The sequence below is a fragment of the Odocoileus virginianus genome, chromosome 12 (assembly GCF_023699985.2).
Source record: "Odocoileus virginianus isolate 20LAN1187 ecotype Illinois chromosome 12, Ovbor_1.2, whole genome shotgun sequence".
Taxonomy (NCBI): Eukaryota; Metazoa; Chordata; class Mammalia; order Artiodactyla; family Cervidae; genus Odocoileus; species Odocoileus virginianus.
This window is the reverse complement of record NC_069685.1, coordinates 40,688,953-40,706,481: the sequence shown is the minus strand read 5'-3', so window position 1 is coordinate 40,706,481 and position 17,529 is coordinate 40,688,953.

Here is a 17,529-nt window from a genome sequence, read left to right as displayed (position 1 = left end):
GCCAGGTTTCCCTGTCCATCACCAACAACTGGAGCTTACTCAAACTCATGTCCATCAAGTCAGTGATGCCATCCAGCTATTTCATCCTCTGTTATCCCCTTCACTTCCTGCCTTCAATCTTTCCCAGAATCAGGGTCTTTTCCAATGAGTCAGTTCTTCGCATCAGGTGGCCAAAGTATTGGAGCTTCAGCTTCACCATCAGTCCTTCCAATGAATATTCAGGACTGGTTTCCTTTAGGATTGACTGGTTTGATCTCCTTACAGTCCAAGGGACTCTCAAGAGTCTTCTCCAATACCACAGTTCAAATTCTTTGGTGCTCAGCTTTCTTTATAGTTCAACTCTCACATCCACATGTGACTACTGGAAAAACCATAACTTTGACTAGATGGACCTTTGTTGACAAAGTAATGTCTCTGCTCTTTAATATGCTATCTTGGTTGGTCATAGCTTTTCTTCCAAGGAGCAAGTGTTTTTTAATTTCATGGCTGCAGTCACCATCTACAGTGATTTTGGAGCCCCCCAAAATAAAGTCTGCCACTGTTTCCATTGTTTCCCTATCTATTTGCCACAAAGTGATGGGACTGGATGCCATGATCTTAGTTTTCTGAATGTTGAATTTTAAGCCAACTTTTTCGCTCTCCCCTTTCACTGTCATCAAGAGGCTCTTCAGTTCTTCTTCGCTTTCTGCCATAAGGGTGGTGTCATCTGCATATCTGAGGTTATTGATATTTTTCCTGGCAATCTTGATTCCAGTTTGTGCTTCATCCAGTCCAGCATTTCACATGATGTACTCTGCATATAAGTTAAAGAAGCAGGGTGACAATATACAGCCTTGATGTACTCCTTTCCCGATTTGGAGCCAGTCTGTTGTTCCATGTCCAGTTCTAAATGTTGCTTGCTGACCTGCATGTAGGTTTCTCAACAGGCAGGTCAGGTGGTCTGGTATTCCCATCTCTCTCAGAATTTTCCATAGTTGTGATCCACACAGTCAAATGCTTTGGTGCAGTCAATAAAGCAGAAATAGATGTTTTCCTGGAACTTTCTTGCTTTTTTGATGATCCAGCAGGTGTTGGCAATTTGATCTCTGGTTCCTCTGCCTTTTCTAAATCCAGCTTGAACATCTGGAAGTTCACAGTTCATGTACTGTTGAAGCCTGGCTTGGAGGATTTTGAGCATTACTTTGCTAGCATGTGAGATGAGAGCAATTGTGAAGTAGCTTGAACCTTCTTTGGCATTGCCTTTCTTTGGGATTCAGACTGTAAATGTGTCTGTCTACAATACGGGAGACCTGGGTTCTATCCCTGGCTTGGGAAGATTCCCTGGAGAAGGAAATGGCAACCCACTCCAGTACTCTTGCTTGGAAAATCCCATGAATGGGAAAGTCTGGTAGGCTACAATACATGAGGTTGCAAAGAGTTGAACACTAGTGAGCGACTTCACTTTCTTTCTTTTTTTGGAATTGGAATGAAAACTGACCTTTTCCAGTCCTGTGGCCACTGCTGAGTTTTCCAATTTTCTGGCATATTGAGGGCAGCACTTTCATGGCATCATCTTTTAGGATTTGAAATAGCTCAACTGGAATTTCATACCTCCACTAGCTTTGTTCGTAGTGATGCTTCCTAAGGCCCACTTGATTTCCCATTCCAGGATGTCTGGTTCTAGGTGAGTGATCACACCATTGTGGTTATCTGGGTCATGAAGGATTCTTATGAGAAATCTACTTTTAGCAAGAGGTAGTTGAATAAAGAATTGCTGTGAGGCAGTTTTTCATAGAGTCAGCAAAAGTGCTTTGAAAAGTAAGATTAAAATATACATTATATATAAATTCAGTATGATCACATTTATCAAAAGCACCAGCTGTTTTAAATAAAAATAATAATAGCTAACATTCATTAAGCACTTACCATGAGTTGTTTCTTGCTTTGGGTTCTTTTAGTGACTTAACTCAATCTTTTTGATGGTCCCATCAGTTAGGCTCATATTTTCCCACTTTATGGATGAGGAGACAAAAAATTCAAGAACTTGCCCAAGAACACAGTTAAAAAATTTAGAGAGAATATTATTTAGGTGATCATTCAAATCATATTTCTCTTCTATTATTTTATTTCATCATGATTTTTGATTATTAGAAATGCAATTTATTGCAGATAGGTATAATTTGTGGTTATAATTTTATTTTTGCTCTATTTCAGTGCCCTTTGTGTGATTAGAGCAAAATTCTTGAGACAGCAAGCATTCAAGTTCTTTTCTAATGACACCTTAACATGCATTATTGTTGCATTTTATCCAAATAATTTTGATTGGATGATTTTCCTACGTGAGTTTTACTAATTGCATTTACTTGCCAAATATTATACTTCAACATTTTCAGTTCATGTTGGCATTAAAAGTCCACTGAAAACACAATTCAGTACTCAACTCAAAACACAACTTAAGCTAGATTCATTAGGTATAAGGAGCCTGAAAACCTGAACGACAAGGAAAACTAAGGAATAGAAATCTAGAGCCAGGTTTCAGACAGCTAAAGTTTTCGATAAAAATTCCTTTACAAGGTCATTGTTTGTATAGTTCTTAGCAAAAGCATTTTTCATGTTTAGAAAGTGAACTAAGCTTTCACATAAGTGTGTATTTTGTATGTTGAGTTTTTGTTAGCTTTAAAAACAAGATCATTTTATTCTTTTATGATTGCCTTAATATCTCTCTTGCTTGATGTTTTCTGTTATCATATTGTTACTATGGCTGCCTTTTTAGAAAAAGACTGTTGAAAGCATGACTTCTGAAGGTACCTTCAGAGCATAGTAAGTCCTCATATCTATAGGTAATTGGTTCTTTGGAAATAAAACATAATGATTGGAAATTAATCTAAGTTCTAAATTCAAATATTAATGTATGCATTTTGAAATTTTTGATTGGATTAAGAATAAATAATGTAAGATATGCCCTCTTTTACAAAATATTGGCATATAGTTGATTTACAATGCTTTGTTAGTCTCAGGTGTACAGCAAATTGAATCAGTTAGACACACACTTATATATTCACTCTTTTTTAGATTCTTTCCCCATGTAGGCCATTGCAGAGTATTGAGTAGAGTTCCTTGTTTTAGTTATCTATTTTATATATAGTAGCATGTATATGTTAATCTAAATCTTCCAATTCATCTCTCTCCTTGACCACGTTATCCTTGGTAACCATAAGTTTATTTTCTATAGAAGTCTGTAACACAACCTCTGTTTTCTGGATAAGTTCATTTATACTCCTTTTTTTTTTAAAAAAATAGATTCCATATAAAAGTGACATATTTGTCTTTCTCTGTCTGACATCACTCAGTATGACAATCACTATCTAGGCTCATCCTGTTGCTGCAAGTGGCATTATTTCATTCTTTTTTGTGGCTGAGTAATATTCCATTGAATATATGTCCCGCATCTTTATCTGTTAATCTTCCAGTGGACATTTAGGTTGTTTCCATGTCCTGGCTATTGCAAATAGTGCTGCAATGAACATGGGGTGCATGTATCTTTTCAGATTATGGTTTTCTCAGGATATATGCCCAGGAGTGGAATTATAGGATCATATGGTAGCTCGATTTTTAGTTTTTTTTTTTGCCTCTCCTTCATTGGCAGGAGGGTTCTTTACCACTAGTGCCACCTGGGAAGTCCCTGTTTTTAGTTTTTTTTAAGGAACCTCCATACTCTTCTCCATAGTGGCTGCACCAATTTACTTTCCCACCAACAGTGTAGACAGTTTCCCCTTTCCCCACACACTCTCCAGCCTTTAGTATTTGTATACTTTTCGATGATGGCCATTCTGAGTGGTGTGAGGTGATACTTCATTATAGTTTTGATTTGCATTTCTCTAGTGTTAATGATGTTGAGCACTGAGCATTTTTCATGTGTTTGTTGGCCACCTGTGTGTCTTCTATGGAGAACTATCTATTGAGATCGCCTGACCATTTTTTGATTGGGTTGTTTGCTTTTTTGATACTGAGCTGCATGGGCTGTTTGAATATTTTGGACACTAATCCCTTGTCAGTTGCTTCGTTTGCAAATATTTTCTCCCATTCTGAGGGCTGTCTTTTCAACATATTTATGATTTCCTTTGTTGTGCAAAAGCTTTTAAGTTTAATTAGGTTCCATTTGTTTATTTTTGTTTTTTATCGTTATTCTAGGAAGTGGATTGAAAAAGATCTTATATCAGAGAGTGTTCTGCCTATGTTTTCCTCTAAGAGTGTTATAGTTTAGGTCTTTAATCCATTTGGAGTTTATTTTTGTGTATGGTGTTAGAGAATGTTCAAATTTCATCCTTTTACAGGTATCTGTCTAATTTTCCCAGCACCACTTCTTGAAGAGATCATCTTTTCTCCCTTGTGTATTCTTGTTTCCTTTGTCATAGATTAGGTAACCATAGACATATGGGCTAATCTTTGAACTTTCTATCCTGTTTCATTGATCTATATGTCTGTTTTTGTTTCAGTAACATACTCTTTTGATGACTGTAGCTTTTAGTATAGTCTGAAGTCAGAGAGCCTGATTCCCCCAGCTTCATTTTCCTATTTCAAGAAAAATGGGCAGAAGATATAAATAGACATTTCTCCAAAGAAGATATACAGATGGCCATGAGGTACATGAAAAGATGCTCAGCATCACTAATTATTAGAGAAATGCAAATCTAAATTACAATGAAGTATCACCTTATACTGGTCAGCATGGCCAACATCAAAAAATCTGCAAAGAATAAATGCTGGAGAGGGTGTAAAGAAAAGGGAACTCTCCTACACTGTTGATGCGGAAGTAAGTTGGTACAGCCACTATGAGAATGGTACGGAGGCTCCTTAAAACACTAAAAATAGAGCTACCATATGACACAGCAATTCTACTCTTGGGCATATATCCAGAGAAAAATCATAATTTGAGAAGATACAAATACTCCCAGTGTTCATTGCAGCACTATTTGCAATAGCCAGGACATGGAAGCAACCTAAATGCCCACTGAAAGATGAATGGATAAAGAAGATGTGGTACATATATACAATGAAATATCACTCAGCCAGCAAAAGAATAAAATAATTACATTTGAAGCAACATGAATAGACCTAGAAATTTTCATACTGAATGAAGTAAAGCAGATAAACAAATATTATATGATATGTGGAATCTAAAAAAATGGCATAAATGAACCTATTTACAAAACAGAAATGGAGTCACAAATATAAAAAGCAAATATGGTTAACAGGGGGGAAAGGAGAGTGAAGGATAAATTGGGAGATTAGGATTGACATATACACAGTATTATATGTAAAACTGATAACTAATAAGAACCTATTGTATGATATGGGGAGCTCTAGGCAATACTCTATACTGAATGATCTATATGGCAGTAGAATATAGAAAAGATATATATCTAGGGTAGATATATAACTGATTCACTTTACTGCAAAGACTAATACAACATCATAAATCCATTATACTTCAATAAATTAAAAATTAATTTTAAAAACCTGGAAAAAGATAAAATCTTGCAATTGCAAGGAGGAAGAAAAAGAAAATTCTTTGAAAAAATCATAAGTGGTATCAAAATATTTATTCTTTTGAGTAGGTTTGGCTCAAGAACTAGCCTTCAGTCATCAAAGACAGAAATGTTTCTTACTCAGGAAATCAGGTCAGCTCATGTAGGTATGTGCATGCGTGTGTCTTCTAAAAGAGTTCTGAAGTTGCCATGAAAAATGAAAGCATTTCTGGAATTAGTGTCTGACTCCTAAGATAATTCTTTTGAAGAAACATTCATTTGGTCATACAATTTACAAATATGGTAGTTGAGTCCATTTCATTTCCTTTAAAAAGTACTTTACAGTGTAGCTTTTTGGTCTGCTCTATTTCAAAGTCTGATTACACGTCCCCAGGCCTCAAAAACTTTCCTGCCTTGTGGCCTGCATTCTGTCCCAGCTACATAAGAATGGTCAGCATCAGAAACTGTGAGAGCTGTATGCAGAAACTGCTTCAAAATTCCATTGGTTAGTTTAACCTTCCTCTCTTTACCTTTTGTCTTTCAGAGTCAATCTGACCCAGGATCCTGGATTTCAGAGTTAACCACCAATGATCATGTTGTCTGCATTTATGGTTTTTTCTTTGCTCCCAGATGTTGACTTGTTCATGGGATTACACATTATTTTAGTTCCTCATGGGATTACATGTTTATTTTAGTTCCTAAAATCTTACAACTTCCCACACACACCTCTGGATCTGAAGTTCTTTGACTTCTCTGTGAATAAAAGTTCACGGCCCTAAAGAACTAAACAAACATTTCTCCAAGGAAGACATACAGATGGCTAACAAACACATGAAAAGATGCTCAACATCACTCATTATCAGAGAAATGCAAATCAAAACCACAATGAGGTACCATTACACGCCAGTCAGGATGGCTGCTATCCAAAAGTCTACAAGCAATAAATGCTGGAGAGGGTGTGGAGAAAAGGGAACCCTCTTACACTGTTGGTGGGAATGCAAACTAGTACAGCCACTATGGAGAACAGTGTGGAGATTTCTTAAAAAGCTGGAAATAGAACTGCCATATGACCCAGCAATCCCACTTCTGGGCATACACACCAAGGAAACCAGATCTGAAAGAGACATGTGCACCCCAGTGTTCATCGCAGCACTGTTTATAATAGCCAGGACATGGAAGCAACCCAGATGCCCATCAGCAGACGAATGGATGAGGAAGCTGTGGTACATATACACCATGGAATATTACTCAGCCATAAAAAGAATTCATTTGAATCAGTTCTAATGAGATGGATGAAACTGGAGCCCATTATACAGAGCAAAGTAAGCCAGAAAGATAAAGACCATTACAGTATACTAACACATATATATGGAATTTAGAAAGATGGTAATGATAACCCTATATGCAAAACAGAAAAAGAGACTCAGATGTATAGAACAGACTTGTGGACTCTGGGAGAAGGCGAGGGTGGGATGTTTCAAGAGAACAGCATTGAAACATGTATATTATCTAGGGTGAAACAGATCACCAGCCCAGGTTGGGTGCCTGAGACAAGTGCTCGGGCCTGGTGCAGTGGGAAGACCCAGAGGGATCGGGTGGAGAGGGAGGTGGGAGGGGGGACCGGGATGGGGAATACATGTAAATCCATGGCTAATTCATGTCAATGTATGACAAAAACCACTGCAATGATGTAAAGTAATTAGCCTCCAACTAATAAAAATTAAAAAAAAAAAAAAAACAACTCTATGGAAAAAAAAAAAAAGTTCATGGCCCTGCTGTGTTCCTAGGCCTCATGAAGCCCAGAGCCCTGTTCCCACACCGAGATGAATGCTGATCGTTAATTCAAAACCTTAATGGCATTTATTCCTAGAAATATGACTGAAGCTCTTTTTTCAACTTTCCACGTCTCTCTCTCTGTTTCATGATGATTTGAGGAGAGAAGTATGTGTCTTACACCATCTGCGCTGTCTTCTCCTCACTGCTAGTTGCTTAGGCCAGAAAGTCTGCAGCTTCCTTTAGAAACAAAATAAAATGCAAATTTCTTAGTAAACTCTACAAGCCCTATGTGAGGGTCTCTCCTTCTCTTCAACCTGTCTCCCTCCATCCTTCCCCTTATTCACTATCCTCCAGCCACTCTGACGTCTTCTGCTCCGGGAACAGACTAAGCTTGTTCTCAATTTTAGGATTCTAGGTTCATGTGTTTTTTGGAAATACTTGATTTTCGGATTTCTGCATGGTTGCCTCTTCTCAACATCCAGACCCCAACTCTCGCCTTCTCTACCCACCGTGGGTTCCTGCCCCTCATCGCTGGTCTTCCTTTCACACATAAATCAGAAGTAAGCCAGATAGCTGCTTTAACACTTTTTGGAGCTCTTGAGGCCTCTTCTTCCACAGAATTCTGAAAATGACAACCTAGCTAGTTTTCTTCCTGTATTTGGACTTGCCCTGATTTTTAAAATGTTTCTTGGCTTCATGCATTGAGCTCCTTAGCTAGTGTCTGGTTCATAGAATTTGGACAGTTTTCTTGAATTCTAAACTTCCTTGCTTATAAACACTGTGTGGGTTTGTTTACTTAGCTGGTGTGAGCAATCAGGCTGTACCACGGCATCGAGTCATGCATCTTTCCTTCATCCTACTCTGGCCCTGGCATCTAGCCCCTCAGCTAGGAAGCAGGAAGAGTCAAAGCCTTAGGTGTCATCAGCAGCTTTCTTACCCAACACAAGAAATGTCTCTGTCATTTCCTGCTACAGGGCCATCCAGCTCCTCTGAGCATAACTCTGGGAACCTGAAAATCTCTGTTTCACCAGCCAAACCATAGCTTCGTGAAACTCTAAGACATCCTAGAGACTTCGTCCTTATGTTTGTCTCTAACTGTTTCCTGGAAACCTCTACAGAATGATTCTAATTCTGCATCTTAGATCACATAGTATAAATTCCTGTCACATGCTGACCATCTGGCTATGTGGTTAAGTATGAACAGGATAAATTTATAACGAGGATAAGATCATAAGGGGATGAAGGCATGGAACCGAGAGGTAAGGGATCAGCCTAGATAAGCAAGAAAAGCAATTACAACAAGATCACAGTGTCATGGTTTGGCAATCAAGGGGCCATGTCTCCCTTCTCATCATCTGCTGATGCTGTTAATTTTCCCCTGAGAATTCAGGAATAAACAAGCGTGCTACCTCTGAAAGGAAAGAGGCTCCCAAGAAGCACTGAAGGGAGAAATGAGGAACAAAAAGCCTTAAATCTTTCTAAAGGTGATTTGTGACATCCTCAACACCTGCTCTCTCGTGTAGAAAACCAATTACACTCTTATTTTTTTTTCAATTACACTTTAATGTTTCTATTTCCTGCAGATTGGAGCCAAATCACTTTGAGCCTCAATTGTCTCTGATCCCTGTCCCCAAAGAAATTTCTCAAGAAATTGCCTAGCTGAGTTCTTATAACACAGCTTTTTTTTTTTCTTTCTTTCTTTTTTCTTTTAGGCCTCACTGTGCACCATGTGGGATCTTAGTTCTTCAACCAGGGATCAAACCTGCTTCCCCTGCATTGGGAGCTTGGAGTCTTAACCACTGGACCATTAGGGAAGCCCCCAGTGTAGCTTTTTAATATTTTTCCTTTGGAAAGCCAGACATCTGTCTATCTTCCCTTATTCCACCACTGTGACAATTATTGAGGCTAAAATGTCAAGTTTATACCTATCCCTTGAGGTGTTGTGGCCCAGATGTTGGTGGTCTCTTTCCTTCTCTGATGGTGTCATTCCTCACACGCAGGACCATTTTTACCTCAGACTGAAGGGTCTCAGGACACAATTTTCATGAAACATGAATGCTAGCACACAGCCTGTGGTCACCCACTCAGCCTAGAGGGTTTACATGCATCAAAGAATCCTTTCTAGGCTTACTTTTCTTCCTCCTCCATGGTTGGTTCCTTGACTTTATTTTCTTGCTAGTTAATCTGTCCTTTCACCTTGTAGCATGAGACTCAATTTTCTTTTTTGGTCCTTTTAAGTCCCTGGAAGAACTAATTTCTCTCAGAGGGGCTTGAAACCCAAGGGGCTTGAAACCTTGAGGTCAAAGTGATGTTTCTCTCCATGATCACCTAAATAGTGTTGGAGGATAGAACTCCCCAGAGTGTGGCACTGGCAACTGTGGTGTTAGTCTTCTCTCTGCTTTAAGAATGAGATGCTAATCAGTCCGGTTTGTAAAATATTTCTAACTCAGTCCTTCCATCCTGAATATCTTCTGTCTTATGTTTTATTTCCACTCTTCTTCCTTCTTTTCTGCACTGCAAACCTGCTTGGCAGTGATTTTGCTTTATCATCTATGAGTTCCAACATGCAGCCCCAGGAGCAAGTGAATGAATATACTTCTCAAACCTCTCAATTGCTTGTTCATCAGCATCTGCCCCTTCCTGCCTCAGCATCTTTTCCCAACCTCACTCTGGGGTCATTCAGCCTCCTTTTCTGGAAACCACTTGCATTTTGTCAACCTATAAGAACACATATCTATAGCCAGTAGACTCTCTTTTTTTCTGGTTTGATGTGATCCACTTAAACCAACACACCTCTACTTCATTATAATTCATCTGGATCCAGCCAGAAGAAATAGTCTCCCCTTCCTTCTTTTTCTCCTACACCACCTCACCTTTACCATGCACACTGTTCCAAGGTCAAAAACACTAAAAGACTAAGGAAAAATTCCATAGAAGTAATGTTTTTCTTCAGGAGTCTAAAGAACTGGAGTGATTTCCTAAGAAACTCACAAAAGATTAGCCGCAGGATGTCTCAATGAAACTCTTTATACTCTGGGAATTACACATCAGTGGTTGAATTTATGATACACCTAAGGTCTGCATCTTGTCACATGAGACATTTCACAAGGAGAAGAGAAATTTTAAAAAATAAAATTGATGAAGCCAGCAGACTTCCCCCAGATGTCATCACATTATCCCATCTCTCAGTCCCCAGGTCTGGGTCCCCTTAGTTTGTATCTGCTCCATCTCCCCACTCTTCCCTTCTTCAGACACTGAGACAAAACTCAACATAGTTACTAAAGCAACTTTTATTTTGACAGCTTAAGTATTTCATCATTAAGCCTTCATTTCAATGGAAAATGTCCTCCCACGCCCTTGACTGAAGATGCCTTTCTGATTAAGCCCAAGTTTTTGCCTCTTCTTACATAGCACATGCATACACAACCCACCTGCTTCGGGTTACTGTCCATCTGTTCTTTGAGACAAACCCTGTTGCATGTAAAAACAAGTTTTTTTTTTTCTTTTTATGGACACTATGTTTCTGTGCAAATGGAATTTGTAATCCAATTGGGTCATTATTTAGACACACAAAAAAAGAAGTTTCAAGAACTTCGTGACAATCGATTTATGGAATATCCTGGTTATAGAAGGATAATAAGTTTATTTGTTTTTAAGGAAATATTTCTGATGGACAATAGACAGTTTCGATTTTTTGATATATAATCACTGGGACTGTAAGTTCAACAAAAAAGGGAGTTTCTTCCTTCATTGAAACTCTCAAGTGGAGCTGGAAGTCATGCAGCCTGTAGGCTTGCAGAGCTACTGGGACTTTGGGAGCATCTGGCGTGACCCCAGGCTTAGGCCCCTTTGAGGATTCGAAAAGGAACACATGGACCCTCTTCCCAGCACATGCCTCCAGAATTCTTCATTCTGTATCAGCAGCTCTTGTGTCCTCTGAGGTCACAAATCAAAGGTAAAGAACATTTGCTTTAGTCCAAGTCTTCATTTAAATTTTTTTTTAAATTAAAAAATTGACGTATAATTGCTTTATAATGCTGTGTTAGTTTCTGCTGTAGAACAGTGTGAATCAGATGTATATATACATATACCCCCTCTCTCTTGAGCCTCACTTCCACCCTTCTAGATCATCATAGAGCTTCAAACTGAGCTTCCTGTGCTATGCAGCAGCTTCTCACTAGCTGTCTATGACAAAGAAACTGAAGCTCATAGAAGCTCACTGACTTATTTAGAGTTCTAGTTACTTAAGCCTGTGTCCTGAACACAATTGGAGCTTCCTACCCAGGTTAAGTGTCCTATTCAGGTTTAAAGCCTAGGAATCATGTTATTAACACAACAATCATTTCCTTACTCTAATAGATTGTTTATTATTTAAAGAATATGTTTGGATATTACATCTGCTTATTTTTTAACAATGAATACATTTATAACACTAAATTTAATCACCTTTGCAGTAAAGGATACTGTATCCCCAGGGGTTAATTGGTCTTCTACAAGTCAGTTATCTATGGAGAAATATTCAGAATATTTTTCAAATGTTAGTCGCTCAGTCGTATCCGACTCTTTGTGACCCCATGAACTGTAGCCCGCCAGGCTCCTCTGTCCATGGAATTCTCTAGGCAAAAATACCAGAGTGGGTTGACATTTCCTTCTCCAGGGGATCTTCTGGGCCCAGGGATTGAACTCCGGTCACCAGCATTGCAGGCAAATTCTTCACCATCTGAACCACCAGGGAATAGTCTCTTGCATTACCTTGTCCTTTGTGTTTCGATGATCTTGGAACTTAAGCAGGTGTTCATTACTAAAATTATTATTTTCATTTTTAATTTAATCTTATTTTTAAAATTTTATTTTTCAATTGAAGTGCAGTTGATGTACAATGTTGTATTAGACTCAGGTGTACAGTACAGTGATTCAGTTATATCTATTCTTTTTCAGATTCTTTTCCCTTATAGGTTATTATAAAATATTGAGTATAGTATATTATTCAGCCATGAAAAAAAAATAATGCCTTTTTCAGCAATATGAATGGACCTAGGGGCTATCATACTAAGTGAAGTAAGTCAGACAGAGAAAGACAAATATCATATGATATCACTTGTCTGTGAAATCTAAAGAAATGTTACAAATGAACTTATTTACAAAATGGAAATAGACCCACAGATTTAGAGAACAAACTTACAGTTACCAAAATGGAGAGGAGGGAGTACATAATTTTATTTTATAATAAAGAATTTAAAGAGACCATAAGGCCTGCAGATTGATTTTGCCAAAGGCAGCATTGATTTTAATCACCTCTGAGACTGTCGGCTCTGCTTTTCACTATTGGATCACATCAAGTATTAGAGGAAAAGTGTTTGGAAAAGTACTCTAAGAAAAACGAGGTGAAAATGAGAATTTCACAGCCTTTCTCTCTTCCGTTATGTACATAGTCTAATTCCTGTCTCGCTAACATGAGGTTGCACAGTGATTTAGGGCCACTTTAATCATTTTAATGTTCTCGCTCAGTTGCAGGGGAAAATGAAATAGCTGAGTTTATGCTAAAAATAAACCTCACAGCTTTGCTGGATTGCACAACCTTGAGTGTAAACAACTGTCCCCCCTCTTGGAAACTAATCCTGCCTGGCTTTTGACTTTCCCAAGAGATTGCTCTAATAGATTTTTTAAGCTGCATGTTGAATAATTGTTTCCACAACCAGCACAGATTGGTTTTCTCAAAAGAAAAAATGAAAATGAAAGTTCTATCCAATTAAAAAAGAGCTATTAATACTCTGCTGGTCTGGAAAGGAAAAGCCTGTGCTTCAGAAGCCTGTGCCGTTTATCACAGAAACAAATTTTCACAGCAACGGAAGAGTGGGGTGAGAAATTAGAAGTTTTATGAAGAACTAGAAAACAGACACTTCAGCTCTTTTTAGTTGGCCTGGGGGAGAATATTAACATCCCTGGCAGAGGGGAGCAGATGCCTTCACACTGGCCCCAGCAACTTTCCACCACAGGGGAGACGGCTCAGCACAGAACGGCCTGAGTTCACCTTGGGCTCTTGGTTATTAAACCACATACACACAGCTGGCCATGTCATAGGGCGTCTAGATTTAGAATATTCTTTATTTTATGATCTGATAGATGTTCCTTTCAATTAAATAATTTATTGCCTTGTGAACAAAATGCTTTGGAATTTCTGATTGTTAGAGAATCCAACCATTTGGCATTTCTTTTAACACTTTGCATTTTTAAAAAGTTTATTTATTTATTTATTTTTGGCCGCATCAGGGCTTAGTTGCTACACGCAGGATCTTTCGTTGTGGTGCGTGAATTGTTCATTGAGACATGTGGTCGTCTCTCTAGTTGTGGAGCAAGGACTCAGTAGTTGCGGTGAATGGCTTAGTTGCTCTGAAGCATGTGGGATCTTAGTTCCCTGACCAGGGATTAAACTTGCATACCCTGCATTGGAAGGTGGGCTCTTTAACCCCTGGACCACCAGGGAAGACCCACCATTTAATATTATTAAGCCCAAGTCAAGGAAAATGCCCGTGTGGATTTATATTCAAGCTTTAAGGGTTGGGGTCCAGTCAAGTGGTTGTTAATGCTCCCATCAGTGCAGTTCTAGTCCACCAGCCCATTTCTTAACCCTTTGGTGCAAACAGACCCAGAGTCCAAGAAGGATAAACACAGCAGGATCAGTGTAAAAATCAGGGTGAGTGAGGACTTATGTTTCTCAAATGTGGCCCCCCAACCATCTACATTAGACTTTTTTCTTGGTTTTTGTTTGCTTTTAAAGCTAATTCCTGGACTTTATCCAAAATCCAAAGAATCGGAATATATGAAAACAGGTACAGACAATACATAATTTTAACAAACACACTGTGGGAATCTCATAAAGAAAAGAAGGACTACCACCCTCAGGTAAAAGGTAGGGGGACAAGCAATGAGAAAGCCCAGAAATGTGGACAGGCCTTTGTGTCCTGCCCTGAGTTGGTAGAGGTTTCTGGATCACAAAATGGGCCCTGCAGCTCCTGTGTCATGATTCTAACATTAGTAGAAACTTTGAATGCAGCAGAAAGTGAAATAAAAATATTTTACCCATTTAGGTCTTCATGAGTATTTTATTTCATTAGAAAGAATGGAGTGCCTTTCTGATAACTATATCCCTCAAGGAGCCTAAAATACATTTCAAATTTGAAGGTAGACCTACTTTTATTCCAATTTAGACATTATAAATGAAATCTTTATGATAAATACACTGTTGAAATGTAAATATTCATTGAGTGTGCCAGCTAAGTAACTTCATTTGTATCCAACTCTTTGCGCCCCTGTGAACTCTAGCCCACCAAGTTCCTCTGTTATCAGAATTCTCCAGACAAGAATACTGGAGTGAGTTGCTGGGCCCTCCTCCAGAGGATCTTCCTGACCCAGGGACTGAACCTGTATCTCTTATGTCTCCTGAATTGGCAGGTGGGTTCTTGCCACCCGGGAAGCCCAAATAGTCATTGTATCAATTTCAAAATCACATGAGTATTCATCAAGATACAGTATAGTCTGGACCATGAAACAAGTCGCAGCACATTTCAAATATCTGAACTCTTAGGAGTATATTCTAAATGGACAGATGCCTTTTCTACACTGCCAAAATATATATATATATATTATTAATAATATATATGAAAAAAATGTAACTATAAAATCATCATCAGATACTCAGAAAAGGTGGATAAGAAACAGGATATTTACAGTCTTGACTTATCTCCTCAAATTACTTGTTAGTTATAAAGGGAAACTACAGAATTTAAAGTGATGGATCATGGCAGATATTGCACTCATCAGTCATCAAAGTTAACATGTCCAACTAAAGGGCAAAACAACACAATGCTCCTATTGTTGTGAGGCAAAAAGGAGGACATAGTAAAAAGAAGAACTGGTCATACCATGAGTTGGTGAGGATGTGAAGCAGGTGGAGTTTTTTGCTGTTGGTATGAAAGTGCATGGTTACAATGACTGTTTTGGAAAATTGCAATGTGCTCTCAAAGTTGAACATGGGAATACTGACACCGTAGCAGTTTCACTTCTCAGTAAATATCTGCCAAAAGATAGGTACATAGTAGATAATCTTAATAATAGCTCCAAACTGGAAATAACCCAAATAAACAAGTGGATAAATACACTAAATGTTTAAACAACATTAAACTGTTATACCATTAAGCATTTATACTATGTTACACCATGAGGAGCCTGGTGGGCTACAGTCTATGGGCTTGGGAAGAGTTGGACACAGAGTTGGACTGAGCGACTAAGCACACAGGCTTAAACTTCCTGCAGCTAATTTGGTAAAGAATCTGCTTGCAATACAGGAGACCAGGGTTCGGTCTCTGGGTTGGAATGATCCTCTGGAGAAGGGAATGGTAACCCACTCCAATATTCTTGTCTGAAGAATCCTGTGGACAGAGGAGCCTGGTGGGCTACATTCCATGGGCTCACAAAGTTGGACACAACTGAGTGACTAAACACACACACCCAAACTGTTATACCATGAAGCAGTTAATTACTGTTACATAAAACATCTCATCAACATAAATGCATCTCATCAACATAAATGGTAAGTGATAAAACACACAAAAAACTATGTTTTATACAATTCCATTGTCATAAGATCTAAAAGTCAGCAAAGCTAAGGTAGAGTCTTAGAAATCAAATTGGCATCAACTTTGGGGAGAGGAAAGTTTTCTTGGGAATGGGGAATGAGGGAAGTCTCTGGGGTTCTGATAGTATTCCTATTTTTTATTCAGATGGTGATTATATGGATACGATCTTGTTGTAATAATTTAATGAGCTATTCACACAAGATGTGCACATGTCTCAGTTGTATGTTACTACATATAATAAGCAAATAAGTAAGTAAATCCATGTTAAAAATTCTATCAAAAGACAAAAAGTCCAAAATATAGGTATAAACACTGTTTGTGATGTGCATAATTTAACATGGTAAAGATATCATTCTTTTCAAACCAGGTTATAAATTCAGTATATTTCTTGGAAATATTTTGGAAGAACTTTTTGAAGAGTAGAACAAACTTGTTAAGAAGTCATATGGATGAAAAAAGAGTCCATGAACAATAAAGATTATGAATAAGAGGAGCGAAGAGGGAAACTCACCCAAAGATGTATGAAGACATTTCATAATGCCATTGCAATAAAATAAAACAAAACAGTATGGTTTTGGCATGGGAACAAAAAGATCAATGGAATGCAATATAGACATCAAAGTCTTGTTTCTTTAGGAAGTTGTATGGGCTCAATCTCTACATCATCATTAACAACAAAATCATATTTAGTAGATAACTTTATGGGATTTCCTTATATGGAGAAAAATAAAATCTCAGAACATATAAACAAAACTAATTTCCAGATGGATTAAAGTCCTAAATCTGGCAGCTAAAATTAAAGAATACTAGAAGACACTAAAGGACAATAAATTTATGACATTACAGTTGAGAAATGTTCATGGAGAAAAAGAGGACACTCAATGAAAAATGAGTGAATCCACTACACAGACGGTTGAAAGTGGATGGACGCTTGGAGGGGTAAACAGTATGTGGGATAAGACACCCAAACATCAAGAATCCGAACCAAATAAGACAAATGTGGAAGTTTCAATGGTGAAATTCGCCAGGGGCAAAATAAAAAGGGTGTCCTTGAGCACATCTGGTGGGAATGTAACCTGGGTTCGGATGTTGTGGAGCTCAATCCCACTTTAGTTAGTGAAAACAATGGGATCTACCCAATAACAGGTTCTTCCAGAAAACCACCCCGCAACCCCATCTCTCCGGGTTGTGTCTACATCCTAGGATGTTCACCAGCTCACTAGCAGCAAGATGGGAATGATGATGGGGAATGAAGAGGAAAATAAAAGACAGAGTCTACCTTACAGATGACTGTCTGAACAGTACAGATGACTGACTCCCTTTTGGCACCTGAGTTCCAGGTGGGGAAGGGGAAAACAGAAAGCATTGTTATTTACAAACATTCTTACTCATCATTTATCTTAGTGCAGAGACAACTTATGTTTAGAGAGAAATCAAAATAATGACAATTTTATTTGATTGTATGAATTCTGCATTTCTCTGAGAAAAAGGGAACTGTTAATATCCCTGTGAACTGGTAGCTTTCCCCACATACCCAAACCACAAATATTTAAAAAATGTCAGTCACAGTCCTTTGGATCTGGCTCTGGATATCCTGTTGCCAGTTGGTC